The following is a 15,179-nucleotide window of genomic DNA, read 5'->3' on the forward strand; positions in this document are numbered from 1 at the left end:
AGCACTCCGGTCCCCACCTTGCCTTGCAGCTGGGACCCCTCCATGTCCACGGAGGACATGCGTGCTTACTTTTCTGTTTTTCTAACTCCGTGCACCTTCGTCCTTCCTGACTTTGGGTGGTGGAGGAAGAGGAAACGCCAAAAATATTACAAGATGAGCTGACTTCGTGGCATTTCCCAGGGACAAGAACAGAAGTGGTTCGCAAGGGAAGGGCAGGCAGCAAACCGGCTCTGTCTCTCTACAAGGTGGCACGCTGGTGGCTGGGTGCACTAACAGGGCTTTCCAAAGTGCTTAAGGTCTTGGAAACCGTCTGTTTCCCAGGAGTATCTGGGCCAGGAGCCCATTTTCTCGAAATAACTGAGCAACTTTACAAATGTGGTCTTAATTAAACCTCCTCCCCCCCGCCCAATACATGCATGCAAAGAGCTACGTGGCCACACCACACATCGTGGTGTGTTTCCCTGTTTTTCAGAAGATGGGGCCACCCTCCCGTGAGCCACCAGTCTCCAGCTGTAACTTCCCCTAAGGAATCAGAGGGATTTGTTCTAAATAGAAAAACACAGGCTCCTTCCTGTCCTCTCTCATGACCAAGGGCCTGCTTTGGGACCAGGGCTGGCTGAGCTTGGGACGTCAGCTATGGCTTAAGAAGCAAGGTTGCAGCTATACAAAAGGCACAAGTGTGGAATTCGGGTTGTGTGGGGAAATGGTCCAAAAACAGATTTTCCATCATAGCACCAGTCCCTCTGATGCCTGGCCCTTCCTGGAGAGGATGTGAGGGCAGGTGGGTGGGGCCCAGGGTTTTGATGGAAGGTATTCACGAGACAGGGGGAGAAGACCTGGTGCTCCTGGGTTGAAGGTGAATGTTGGACCCATAGCATGAAGGGTTCATGGTAAAACAAACTTTCAACGCCAACTTCTCACAGAAAGCCAGGCCCAGTAAAAACCTTCAATGAAGACATGAGTATCTGAGAGGAGTATATGGGAGAAGACGGACTCCCACCCACCCATCCCTACTGCATTGGAAAAACAGATGTCTCTGATCTCCCCTCTCCTGTTGGAGTGGGGACCTCCCCCACCAGAGATCCCCTAACAACACCCTCCATCAGCCCCCTAAAGATGTTCACATCTTAATCCCCTGGATCTAAGGATATGTTAGACTCCAGAGCAATGGACAGTTCAGACTGCAGATGGCGTCTTAAACGGGAGTAGATGTGGTGCAATGGGTTAATCTCGTATCAGAGCCCAGGTTTGAGTCCCAGCTGCTGCACTCTCAATCCAGTTTCCCTCTAATGCCTATGGGAAAGCAGCAGAAGATGGCCCAAGTGCCTGGGCCCCTGCCACCCATGTGGGAGACCCGGATGGAGTTCCTGGCTCCTAGCTTGGGCCTGGCCCAGCCATGCTATTGCAGCCATCTGGGGAGTCAACGAGGAGATGAAAGATCTCTCTCTCTCTCCCTTTCTTCCTCTGTCTTTCCCTCTCTAATGCTTTGCATTTCAAATAAATAAATATTTTTTAAAAAACTGGGAGAGTAGCCTAAGTTATATAGCCCAATACCATCTCCCGAAGGGTCCTTAAAGATGAAGGAGAAGCCAGAAAGGAGAAGGGAGAAGTAGAGCGATGGCAGCACAGGAAAGTCAGAGACCAACAGCCCTGGTCTTGAAGACTGACGAAGTAGACTACAAGCCAAGGAATGCAGGCATCCCCTAGAAGCTTCCAGAAGGAAGGCAGCCCTGCCCTCACCTTGAGTTTAGGTCAGGGAGACTCATTTCAGACCTCCAGAGCTATAAAATTGTGCTGTTTAGGTCACTACATTTACGGTAACTTGTTACTGCACCAATAGGAAATGAATGACACTTATCATTATACTTTGTCCTATACAGTGTGGTATTTCTTTACACATCCATCCTTACAACCAATGATAACAGTCACAGCTAACCTCTGTAATGCCCACTTTGAGTGCTTACTATGTGTAGGAACTGCACCAATTTTTTATTAGGGTCCTTCCAAAAGTTCTTATAAAATGCAATTAAAATGCTTATTTTGGTGTATAAAATCCTGAAATCCATGCATACAAATGTGTAAGACTTTTTTAAAAGGTAACTTCGGTTGAATACTGATGAAAGTGAACACAAGGACCTGAGAGGAGGGAAGAGAGTTAGATGCATGTTTGAACAGATAAAGACACAGGTGCATCTTAAACGATGAGCAGCAGCAGGTGGGGAGAGAGGAAGAGCATCCCAGGTAGGAGAACGTGCACAGACACTCAGCAGGAAGTGTGCTGGTGAGCACCGGTGGGGACTCAGCTAACGGCTTAAAAATATCGTCTCTAGCCCCTGCATGTCCTCCGAGGTTCTGAGCCCTGTGCCCCAGTGCCTGCCTGTATATCCCCATTTGATGCCTCCTAGACAGTCAAACCCTAGCATGGCCCACGCTCACCTGGATTTTCTCCGTGAACTTAGTCCTCCTACAGTCTGCCTTGTCTTCCAGTCCATCACCAGCAGCGCTGAGCTGTTCAAGCCAGAAGCCCAGAAGCCATCTTTCCTCCTGCCTCACCCGCATGTGGTCCATCACAGAATCCCATGTTAGAACTGCAAGATCCAGCTAGGATCCGCCCACTTCTCTCGACCTCCCCTGCTACCACCCTGGGTTGGATGGCTGTCACCTTTCCGACACTGGTGCAATGGTCTCCCAGACAGTCTCCCTGCTTCCGCTCTTGCCCTCCCCCTTTAATTTACTCTTCATAAAGCAGTCAAAGCCATCTCTTAAAAATGTCACTGAACTCCTACCCCGACTTAAGTCACCACTGCTCCCTGTGTAATAGGTGGCAGAATCAGTTCGACCTGGGATACAACTGGCCATGCCACACGGCCGCTGCAGCTCTCTCCAGCCTTGCCTTCCCCTCCCCAACTTCCCTCACTCCCTGGAACACATCAATGTGTTCTTCTGTGCATCAATGACTTTGCACATTCCAATCCCTCTGCCTGCAATCCCTCCTCCACATCCTTCCTAACTGGCCACTCCCTTCTCCACTTTCCAATCTCAGAAAGGGCATCCCCTGGCCAAGCTAGGACCCGCTTTGCAGCTGCAGCCCCTGCCGTGGCCCCCGGTTTGTCTTTCTTGCTAGCAAGCAACACCTGCTTCTTGTTGCTGCTCATCTCCCCAGCGGACTGCAAGCTCCCGGAGGGCAAGACCAGATCCTTCTTGTTGTTCATCATTGTCTCATCAGGACGCACAAGGGGGGCTTCCCAGGGAGCAGGTGCTCAATACATGCTTGCTGAATTGATTATTAAAATTGTGAGGCTGACACTGAAAGATGACGCTGGAATGAGAAAGCCTTGGAAACACCATGCTCTTCCTCTCTGCCTGACCGGTGCCTCCTCCAGGGAGACAGACACTTAGCAAATGTTTACTGGACACAAGGAAGAGTGACTCAATTCCAGATAAATCTGAAAAGTGCAGTCTTTTCTGGACACGCCTCTCAAAGGGGTTCCTCTCCTCCAAGGGACTTCTTTAAGAGCCTAGGGCAAGGAAGGGCCAGCGCTACATTATAGCAGATAAAACTGCTGCCTGTGGCACTGGCATCCCACATGGGCGACAGTTCAAGTCTCAGCTGCTCCTCTTCCAATCCAGCTCCCCGCTAACGGGCCTGGGAAAGCAGCGGGAGATGGCCCAAATGCTTGGGTACCTGCAACCACAAAGCAAACCAGGAAGAAGCTCCTGGCCCCTGAATTCTGCCTGGCCCAGCCTCAGCCATTGCAGCTACCTGAGAAGTGAACCAGCGGATGGAAACTCAATCTCTCAATCTCTCAATCAATCTCTCTCTCTCTCTCTCTCTCTGCCTTTCAAATAAATAAATATATGTATTTCTTAAAAAGAGTCTAGGGCATCCAGCAATTACTCAACAAATGCCAGCTGTTACTGTCACTATTGCCTGTGTGGAGATTATTCATTCATTCTTGAGCCCATGCCAGATATAGTGGACAGGAGAGAAGTGAGGTCCAGAAACAAGGAGGGATGGGGTGGGTAGGATCCGCTCAAACACGAGGGATGAGTCGATAGGGACGATGCTGGAGCAGCTGCCCCAGCGAACACGAGTTCCCTTCTTCCACACAGGACTTGATCTGAATGCACACATCCATCCTTGGTCTGCAAGGCTCACAGCAATTGTGAAAATCTGGCTCAGTGCGGCTTGTAAGGACTGGAGAGGTGGAGTGAATTTCAATTTCTTTCACCAAATGTCAAGCTTGCAAAAAAAAAAAAAAAAAAGTCCTTTCTCTCAACATGATCACCTACTAAAAACAAAAACCCAGCCATCAGCGCTCTCGTGAGAAGAAAAATAGATGGATGGCTTAGCTCACAAGAAAGAGGAGTGCTGGAAATGAACCCCAGAGAACATCATAGGGTACGCTACGTGCTACGACACCGCCCTTATTGTGGACTTGAGAGCTTTCAATTTTCCACAAAAGAATGGGATGGAGAAAGGTAACTTCCCATGTAATAAGCCACCCATTTGTATTTCAGGTCCATCTGGAGGTTGAACAGTAAGCGTTGGGCAATTTTTTAACCCTCCTCCTCAAATACGAATTTTGAGATAACGGAACGTCTCACAAACAGCAGGGACAGGTAAGAGAGAACAGAAGGCGCCACACAGGTGAGGGCGGCAAGGCACGCACCTCTGTTCAATCCTGCCCATGGCTGCAGACCTTAATGCGATGCAGGCACAGGGTTCGGTTCCAAGACTCAGAAACCAGTCCTGGCCTTGCCACCCACTAGCCATTGACCGTGGCCATAGGCAACTCAGGTCGGCTCCCTGGCCCTCATCTGTGGAACAACAAGAAGCTGACACGGTTGTTCTCAAGGTTCAGACTGTTGCATGGACGTCCCCAGACTGGACGTAACGCCTGCCACCCAGCAGCCCTCAAATCGCCAAGCGTGAACGCCTCGGGGCGAGGTGTATGTCCAACAGACATACAGCCGGCCTAAACGTGGTTTTACAATCCCGGTCCTGTGGTCATCCCAGAATCAACTGTGCCTAGACAACCCCGCTGGGCAGACCTGGTGGGGGAGGGTGCGCCAAGGGAGAGGGAGTCGGGGTTCCCCTGACAGGGACAGCCAAGGCTGAGGTCAAGTTAACGCCGGCCAGCAGTGGCCCACGGGGCCCGCTGCATGACTGGAGAAACCGCTTAGGGCGTGCGGGAGAAGCCGCCGGACGCCCGCGAGTTTCTTTCTTTTAAACTTCTTGTTGCTTTCAGCAAAAGCAGCAGGTCCCCCAAGTGATCCAAGCGGAACACACCACCCTGTACTTCCCGCGAGGAGACGCCGAGCCCCACGGGGGAAATTTCCCCTCACTTTTCCCTTCGTTTCCTTTCTCTGGTTTGGAGCAAGTGGCCTAGGGCCTGCGTGGCAGCGCCGTGTCCGGGCGGGGAACTTTCCCGACCACGCCAGAGAGACAATGCCGCGGCCAAGCGCCCGCGCCTCCGCGCCGGAGGGCGCCCCCACGGCGGGGTCCCCGGCGCCAGGCGCGCTGCCCCGGCCTCCCTCGAGGAAGGGGGCGCCCAGCCACCCAGGGCGGCCCCCGCCCCCATCGCGGCGCCTCTGCAGAGCCGGGGCTCCCGCGCGCGCAGCCCAGGCCCCCTCTCCCGAGCCGGGGACGCGGAGCCCCTGGGCGGCCTCGGCGGCCCTGCAGAGCGCGGCCGTGCGCACAGCACACTGCCCTCCTCCCCGCTCCGACCCCGCCAGAGCGGGACGCCTCTCCGGGAAAGGACCCGCCAGCCCACCCGGCGCCCCGGCCCGGCCCCGCCGAGCGCGGGGTCAAGCGACCGCGGGCCAGCCCGCCCGGCCCCGCCAAGCCCGCCCGGGTGCCCGCAACTCACCGGGACCGGGCGGGCGGCTGGGCATTATTCCATCGCGGGCTCGGCGCCGGCTCCCCAGCGGCGGCGCACACGCCCGCGCCCCGGCAGCCCTCGGCCGGGCGTTCGCGGCTCTCGGGTCGGAACCGGGCTGCGGCCGGCGGACAGCCGGCGGGGCGGGAGGCGCGGGCCGGGCTGCCCGAGCGCAGAGTGGCCGCCCGCGGCGGCGGCGAGGCGAGGCGAGGCGCGGGAGCCGAGCGCGGCGCAGGAAGGGGCGGGCGACCATGTGCAAGGGGGAGGAGGCGGCGGCGCGAGCGGCTCGCACGATCCCGCTCGGCGGCGGAGGGCGCGGGTTTCAGGAAATCCAAACACTTCGACAGGAAATCGGAATCCTGACTAAGCATTCCCGGCCCGGGCCGCTCCGCGCCGGGGGCTCCCGCCTCACTTAACCCTTGGCCCGCCGGCACGCAGGCACCGGGGCGCAGTGGCCGCAGCGGCTGGGGACGCGCGGGGTCTCCGGCTCCCCTGCGGCGGCGGGCGTCCTGCCCCCGGGTCCCCTCTCCCCCGCTGGCTTCCCTGCGCCTCGCCGGGCGGTGGAAGGGGTGGGATTTATCCCCGGAAAACCTTGGCCTTGGGAGGTGCCTGTCCAAGGCCGGAACAGCGCCAGAGGACCTCAGCCTCACTCCGGTGCTGTGAGGTTTGCTCCCCAGTTTTGATCAAAGAAATGACTTCGCCTCGCTTTGTCCCTGCAGTTTTCTTCATGTTGCCCGGTGCACAAGTAGTGGTAGTGTGGACAGCATCGTGAGGGCTGGGGTCCCTGATCCGGGATGCAGATGGCTCTACCTTTTTTCTTCCCCCTGTGGTAACCTTGAGTCACTTCTCCGAGCCTCAATGTCCTCAAATAAGACAGAGGTTCGATTTGGAAACCAAGTGTTTAGCCATGCTATTCTTGCTATTGCCGTGCAGCGACTCGAGAGAAAAGAGGACTTTAACTTGTGGGGTGTGCCCCGGGCTTATCTGTGCCAACTTACAGAGCCAGAGGCAGCCAGCGGTGTTTCCTCCTAACGATTGGGTGATTATTCTTCTTTGCAGCATTTCGGCAACTGCTCTCTGCAGAGGAAAAGGTTAGTAGCTGGGGCCGGACCCCCTTCTGGTGAAATCTGAAACTCCCGCAAATGTGGGCGTTTGCCCTGAACCTGGGAGTCAGGACGTGGGGCTGGGGCAGGGGGTGTTTGAAAATCACGCTGGGTTTCAGAAGCTTGGGGAAAAGCAGTCAACCTCTGCACAGACAGACTGGATGGCCCGTGCGAGTGAATCACTGTGGTTTCCCACGGAAATGCCACATTTTGGGGGTGCTTTACCTGGGGATGCGGCTTGGTGGTTTGGCTCTAAGTGTTTCAGATTCCTCCGAAACCCAGTCAGACTTTGAAGAGGGAACAACATGACTGTGATTGAAAACAGAAGGCTCAAATGAACCAGCCAGGAACTGAAAGTTGGGTACCAGCTCCTCATTTCCAAGCAGGGGACAGTTAGGTTCAGACCCAGATTCGCCTCTCTTCTGCAACTGTCTGTGGTCAGAAGCAGTAGGACAAGGTCTGGGCTGGGCACTGGGAGTCCAGGGTTCTGCCCCAGGACCTTTGCAGCTGCGGTCCCTCTGCCTGGAAGAATTTCCTCGTGACTGTTGTTGGCACACACCTCACGGTTCCTCCGAGGGGCTTTTCCCAGCCATTTGCTATGCTTGTCTCTGGAATGTGCATCCCTCCCCGATGTCACCTACGCTGTTCTATTACTTCACAGCTCTTGCCATTATTTAACTTAGCCCATTTATTTGGCTGCTTATTCATCACGTACCCCACTCCCACCCCCATGTCCCATGCGTAAACTGCGTTACCACAGGATCCTTGCCGGTCTCCACTCCTGTGTCCCAGGCCAACAGCACTGCTGGCCCACTGCAGACCCTCAGTAAAGACATCGTGAATGAATGAAGTGGCACAGAAGACGTGGGTTGCAGCTTTGGCCCTCACCCAAGGCAGGGGGATTCACTCCATCGCTCAGCTTCTGTGTCTTCTCCTTTGGTGGGGAAACCACGGGAGCCCTGCATGAAATGGAAGAAACATCAGATGCCTCTATTAACGGTTCTGGAAAGTTAGAACTGTAAGTAATTAAGACTGTCAGCCAAGGCAACTGTAGTCTCATTGGTATGGTCCCAGTTAATTACTGCTCCCTCCTTAGTGCTTCCCCAGCGTGTTTGTTCTCTGAGAGGTCTTAGTTTTCACATTGCATTCCACAGTAAAGCCTCCGTCTGCAGCGCCAGCATCCCATATGAATGCTGCTTCGTGTCCCGATTGCTCCACTTCCAGTTCAACTCCCTGCTGATGGCCTGGGAAAGCAGTGGAAGATGGCCCAACTGCTTGGGCCCCTGTACCCATGTGGGAGACCTGGAAGAAGGTCCTGGCTCCTGGCTTCGAACTGGCCCTGCTCCAGTCATTGCTGCCATTCGGGGAGTGAACCAGCGAATGGAAGACCTCTCTCTTTGTCTCTCCAGCTCTCTGTCTGTAATTCTACCCCTCAAATAAATAAATAAATCTTAAGGAAGAAGAAAAAAGAAAGAAATGGTGCAGACACAGAAAGGAATGAGCCTAAGAAGTTTTGCTTCATTTTACAGTGAAGGAAACTGAGGCACAAGAGCATTGAGCAAGTTGCCCAAGGCCAAATATTTAGTGAATAGGGGAGCTTTGGAGTCAGGCTCTTCAAGGCTGTTACTACCTCTTCTGGAGGTTACAGCTATTGGCACAGGGTGCAATTGAATTTGCCCACAGGGAAAGTGGACAGTGGGAAGAGAAGTAGAAGGAGAGCCAGGGGTTAAAGGAAGAAATGGCTTCTAATAAGAGGGCATAGCCCACATTCTCAAACGATCCAGAAAATTCCATCCAGGAAGGATGGGTAAGCAAGCATGCACTCTATTTTGCAATCAGAAGGCTGGTAACTTTTCCCAGAGCTGTCCTGATGGAGTTGGAGGGAATGGAAGCCAGATTGCAGTGGGCTGAGGAATGAGTGGGAGACAGCAAGTGTAGACAACTCTTTTCAGAAATGTGGCTGTCTAGCAAGTGGGAGGGAAGGGTGGAGTCTTCTCCGGGAGGAGCCGGCAAGCATCTGTAGGTGGATGGGAAGGTCCCCGAACGGCAGGAGCAGTCACGGGGGAGGGCGGGGCTCATTGATGGAACAGGTCCCAAGGACGGTGGAGGGGAGATGTGGCTTGTGGTGGCACCCAAGCCCTGGAGGGGAGAGCCAAGGGGAACAGAGTCAGTTTCCATCATGAATTTGCTGGAGTTGATAGATAGGAGTTAGGTGGGTTCTGAGAGGCTACTTTAATTCTTCATGAAATGCATGATCAAATATGGATGAATTAAAAAGTGACTTCAGCCTCATGACTGGAAAAGAGACAGCGCGAGAAGCTATTTTGGCCCAACGTAGGCTAGTGCCGTAGGAGGGCGGGGATGCACAGAAGAGAGGAGATGGAACAGACACAGCTTGTGTGGCTGGAGGTGGGGGTGGGTCTGCAAGGAGGGACAACGGTGCTTCACCTGTGAGGAGCTGCAGGGTGGTATTTTTAACCGAGACAGAGAACAGGAGGAGAAGGTGTTGAGGAGGAAGATACTGAGTTCCTGTTTTTTTTTTTCTTTTTTGCTTTTATTTATTTATTTATTTATTTATTTATTTATTTTGACAGGCAGAGTGGACAGTGAGAGAGAGAGAGACAGAGAGAAAGGTCTTCCTTTTGCTGTTGGTTCACCCTCCAATGGCCGCCGCGGCTGGCACGCTGCAGCCAGCGCACCACGCTGATCCGATGGCAGGAGCCAGGTGCTTCTCCTGGTCTCCCATGGGGTGCAGGGCCCAAGGACCTGGGCCATCCTCCACTGCACTCCCTGGCCACAGCAGAGAGCTGGCCTGGAAGAGGGGCAACCGGGACAGAATCCAGCGCCCCGACCGGGACTAGAACCCGGTGTGCCGGCGCCGCAAGGCGGAGGATTAGCCTAGTGAGCCGCGGCACCGGCCTGAGTTCCTGTTTGTGCTTTGTGCAGAGGAGGCAGTGTGGGCAGTGGGTTAGAGCGTGGAGGGTAGAGGGGAGGAAGAGGCCGAGGGACCTGCACAGCTGGCCTGTGGAGAAAACGTGGCACCTGACTCGCTCATGCTGATCTCTCTAATGCAGGGTTCCTCACTCTGAGCACCGTTGAATGTTGGGCCAGAGAATTCCTTGTTCTAGAGCACTCTGCACTTTGTAGGGCATTCAGCAATATCCCTGGCCCCTACCCACTGGATGCCAGTAGCAGCCCTCCAGTTGGGGTAACCAAAAATGTCTGCCAACAATGCGAGGTAGCCCCAGTTGAGAACATCAGTGTAGCAATTTCTTAACATTGCTTTAACGTTGTTGACCAAAAGGTGAGCCTTTGTGGCTGGGCCTTTGGCCTAGTGGTTAAGATGCGTGCATTCAAGTGTGGCTCCCACTCCAAATTCCGGCTTCGATGAACTAAGGAGGCAGCAAGTGAATTCCAGCTTCCAGCTAACTGGGAGGCAGCCACTGACAGATCAAGTGTTTGTGTCCCTTATCACCCTCGTGAGAAGCTCAGATTGAGTTCCCAGATCCTGGCTTCAGCCTGGCCCAGCCCCCGCTATTGCAGGTGAGGGAGAGTGAACGAGTGGATGGGAGTTCTCTGTCTCTCTCTGCCTCATAAATAAATAAAATTTTAAAACAAGCAGAACAAGGTAAGCTTGGGAATAGTCTTACTTATCAGAAGTACTTCCTCTTGGTTTCAGTTCCTGGCTCCAACACTTCCCTTGTTGGGTGAATTTCTTCCCTTATCTTGGTTTCTATCTTGTTTTGTTTTCAAAGTGGAGTTTCTGAGGGGGCAGACATTGTGGTGCAGCAGGTTAAACAGCTGTGTGGGAAGCCCAGATCCCAAACCAAAATGCCTGGGATTGGTCCTACGTCTCCTTCTGATCTAGCTTCCTGTCAATGATGTGCACCCTGGGAGGCAGCAAGTGATGGCTCAAGTACTTGGGCCCCTGCCACCTTCATGAGAGACCTGGATGGAGTTCCTGGCTTCTGGCTTTGGCTTGGCCTAGGCCTGGGTATTGAAGGCATTTGGGGAATGAACCAGCAGATGAAAAACCTCTTTCTCTCTGTGTATGTGTCATTTTGCCTTCCAAATAAAAAATGAAATGAAGGAATTTGTGTGAAGTGCTGGGCTGACACAGAGCATCCAGTTAGCATTCAGTCCCTCTGGTTGCTTTGGTAATATTCATAGCAGGTTGTGGGCACCAGTAAGACCTAGGAAACATTTGGAAGCTTGGGCCTAGAGACACAGACCTTATACATGTGTCACAGACAAGAGGGCCCTTGAGGTTATGAGCATCAACACATGGCCCGGAGACAGAGGAGCTAGAAGAGAGATTTAAGCACAAACTCCAGAGAACACCTGCATTTGCCAAGCAGGTGGAGGAAGAGGAATTTGTAACTGAGACTTACGTAGATGGGCACCTAGGTGTGCGTTTCATGTAGCCAACATGCAGCAGCAGCCTGAGCTTCGGCCAGTGGCAAGCTTGTGGTCAACTCATTGCCCGTCTTGTGGGATAAAGGTGGTGTGGATGCTGGAGCCTGCAGCCGCTGGGCGCTCATCTGCAGAGCCATTAAAGCTCATGTAGCACTCACAGCAAGGCTCTGACTCGGGACTATTTGTTATCACCATTTACTAGATGGGGAAAGTGACAGTGGTGAAGCGTGATGAATTCTCAGCGAGGTGAGGTGGAAGGAGAAAGAGTCTTTTAGGAAAAGAGGACAACACAAGGGAGGGCAGAGGCTGGAGACAGCCTTGCAGCAAAGCACCTGGGCGATGTATCAGGTGTTTGAAGACAAGACACAGAAGGCTACAATGCAGGGGGAGCACCCACCAGCGTCAGGTCCAGCCACACTGGAGCACTAGGCAAAGGGAAAAGTCAGTCACACTGACCCTGGCTTTGTTTAAATGTTAGTGTTTTGTTCTTCTTGGAATTGTTCTTTTTAAAAATGAGGCCGGCGCCACGGCTCACTAGGCTAATCCTCCGCCTTGCGGCGCCGGCACACCGGGTTCTAGTCCCTGTCAGGGCACCGGATTCTGTCCCGGTTGCCCCTCTTCCAGGCCAGCTCTCTGCAGTGGAGTGGACTCTCCAGGCCAGGGAGTGCAGTGGAGGATGGCCCAAGTGCTTGGCCCCTGCACCCCATGGGAGACCAGGAGAAGCACCTGGCTCCTGCCATCGGATCAGCGCAGTGCGCCGGCCGCAGCGCGCCGGCCGTGGCAGCCATTGGAGGGTGAACCAACGGCAAAAGGAAGACCTTTCTCTCTGTCTCTCTCTCTCACTGTCCACTCTGCCTGTCAAAAAAAAAAAAATGAGATCAAATTATTTATTATCTTGATGGCTGAATTTGTTGATGCTCCACTTGGTTGGATCAAACAGAATTCCCCAAATCTTCCAGCCTCCTTGACTTTGCTGCTTATGATGCAGAGTCCAGCCTGGGCCACTTTTTTGTCCTTTATCCAGGAAAAGGCATGGGTCCTAATTTCAGCCCCCTAGGACAAAAGCAAGTGGGGACAGGGTAATACCACTGGAAACCAAGGGCTTTGGGGAAGAGCCCCTTACAAGTGCCCCTTACAAGAGGTTCTGCTTGGGGAGATCCTTGGAATAGAGAAGAAAATATTCCAGGGAGTTGAGCAGAGAAGCAAAGGAAAGAATGGGCAGTGGGATCAGCACACACATCCTGCAGAGCCAGGTGGTTAACAGCTCGCCCTGCAGTGGGGTAGCCTGTACTTAAACTCCATCTCAGCCACCTACAATGAGTGGGAGTTTACCTAGTAGCTGAAAGTGTTTAGCCTGTTTCCTAGCTGTAAAATGAGATAATAAAAGTGTGCATCTCCTAAGGTTGTTTTGAGGATTCATGTAAGAGTATTTGCACACAATACGTAATGCATTCTTTTCTTTTGTAGAGAAAATTGTGGTTGCCGTGGTTTGAATGTGTCCCCTGACAAGGTTCACGTGTTGAAAGCTTAATCCTGAACGTGTCGGTGTTGAGAGGTGGGACATTTCAGAGGTGGTCAGATGGCGAGAGCTTTGTCCTCAAAGACAGGTTAAGGACACTGTGTGGGAATGGGTCAGTTACAGTGGGATTACGTTACTGAGACATGGACTCCACCCCCTTCCGCTCTGTCACCCTGCAAATGCCTCCTGGCTGTGTTAGATGCAGTGAGAAGGCCCTCACTCTTAGGCTTCCCAGCCCCCAGAGCTATGAGGAACAAATCTCTGTTCTTTATAATGACCCAGTCTCAGGTACTCAAGGACAGTAGTACAAACCAAGCAAAGTCAGTGGCATCAGGATTTTATTTATTTTTTAATTTTATAATTTTATGATTCTCCAGATATATTGATAACATTGTCTAAAACAAACAAAGCATACCACAAAGCTATAGAAATTAAAATAATATACTAGTATAAAACCCCACACATAGTCCAATAGAATAAAGTACAGAAATTAATCCACATTCATACAACCAAATGATTTTTGACTGAAGAATCAAGAACGTACATCCACTGGTTCCCTTCTCGATGGGCTGCTAACGTGCATCCTAGCAAGCAGTTCCAGGCTGAAGCCAGGAGCCAGGAGCTTCTTCCAGGTTTCCCATGTGAGTGGAAGAGACTCACGCACTCAGGCCGTCCTCTGCTGCTTTCCCAGGCAAATAAGCATGGAGGTGGATTGAAAGTGGAGCAGCTGGGACTCGAACTGGCACCCATATGGGATACCGGGGCTACAGATGGTGGCTTAACCTGCTGTGCTACAGAGTCAGCCCTATTCCCTTTTTAATTTTTAAAATTTTATGGATTTGAAAAGAAGACAGACAGATGAACAGAGATCTTCTATTCACTAGTCCTTCCCCAAATGTCCACCAAGATGGGGCTGGAACAAGCCAAAGCCAGAAGCCAGGAGCTCAATCTGAGTCTCTCGCACAGATGGCAGGGACCCAACTACTTGTGCCATCACAATTGCCTCCTAAGATGCACATTAGCAGAAGGCTAAAGGAGTCAGCAGCATAGCTGGGACTCAAATCCAGACACCCTGATATACAGGAGGGCGCCCCAAGTCATGTCTTGATTGCTACGCCAAACACCCGCCCCTACACTACACTTCCTTTAAGAGAGAGATAGAAACTCCCATCTTCTGGTTCAGTCACCAAATATCCACAGTAGCCAGGGCTGGGACAGGCGGCATTAGCATTTTAAACCTTATTCTTCAAGCCACTGGGTGACGATGATGATGATGATGGAGAGAGAAAAAGAGAAAAAGAGAAGAGAGAAGAGAGAGAGAGAGAGAGAGAGAGAGAGAGAAATGAATATAAGGTGAAGCTCACAGTGATTCCAGGGAGATTTTTGTTCTTCCCAGTTGGGGCGGGGAGGGTGGGGACAGACAACATGTGATGAGGAGGCAGCACTGTGGCACAGTGGGCTGAGCCGCCATTTGCAACACCAGCATCCTCTATCAGAGTGTCATTATGAGGCCTGGCTGCTCTGCTTTTCATCTGGCTCCCTGCTAATACACCTAGAAAAGTGATGAGACGTGGCCAGTACTTGGGTCGCTGCCACCCGTATGGGAGACCTGGATGGAGTTGCATGCTCCTGGTTTCAGCCTGACTTAGCCCTGGCTGCTGTGGACATTTGGAGGGCGAACCAGCAGATAGAAGATCTCTCTCTCTCTCTCTCTCTCTTTCTCTCTCTTTCTCTCTCTTTCTCTCTCTCTGTCACTCTGTCCCCCCCCACCTCAACACCCCCCCCCCAAAAAAAAAACACGACAATGAGGCGAGCACTGCGTGCCCACCTGAGTTGGGAATACCTATTACGGTGCTAGTGTTGAGCTCATCGGTTCAAAGAATTCATGAATGGGGCAAGGTTGCACAAGGCAGGCCAGCATGGCCAGATCAGAGACCAGGATTCTTTATACCCATGGGGTTGTTCTCTTTGAAAGCCTGACCTCTGTGCTGTGCCCATCCTGGAGCCGCTTCTGAGCCCAGGTCACAAGCATGTGAGGCTTAAGGACATCTTGCCATCACTCTTGTTGAAACCCCCTTTGCAAGAGCTCCTTCTCAGTGGGTGTCGTGGTGTAGTGAGGTAACCCACTGCTTGGATGCTCACAAACCATATCAGAGTGCCTGAGTCCACCTACTCCACTTTCAGTGCAGCTCTCTGCTAATGCACCTGGAAAAGCAGATGATGGCTCAGGGGTTTGGGTCCCGGCCACCCAAGTGGGAG

At 52.8% G+C, this 15,179-nt stretch overlaps 1 protein-coding gene across 4 annotated transcripts in view; it reads right to left on the reverse strand.

Moving 5' to 3' along the window:
* ASAP1 (ArfGAP with SH3 domain, ankyrin repeat and PH domain 1) overlaps positions 1–6,184 on the reverse strand; it is a 379,170-nt gene extending 372,986 nt beyond the window's left edge. For 2 of the 4 annotated variants that reach the window (XM_051844826.3, XM_051844821.3), the window contains exon 1: positions 5,874–6,184. The gene's annotated coding sequence lies outside the window, so the exon portion shown is untranslated. Of the gene's footprint in view, positions 1–2,436; positions 2,558–5,873 lie in introns of those variants that run through there. The other 2 variants (XM_089335707.1, XM_089335708.1) reach the window with 2 other exon arrangements.
* Positions 6,185–15,179: the final 8,995 nt, after the last annotated feature.

The sequence above is a fragment of the Oryctolagus cuniculus genome, chromosome 6 (assembly GCF_051225735.1).
Source record: "Oryctolagus cuniculus isolate XC-2025 breed Fujian yellow rabbit chromosome 6, ASM5122573v1, whole genome shotgun sequence".
NCBI classification, from domain to species: domain Eukaryota; kingdom Metazoa; phylum Chordata; class Mammalia; order Lagomorpha; family Leporidae; genus Oryctolagus; species Oryctolagus cuniculus.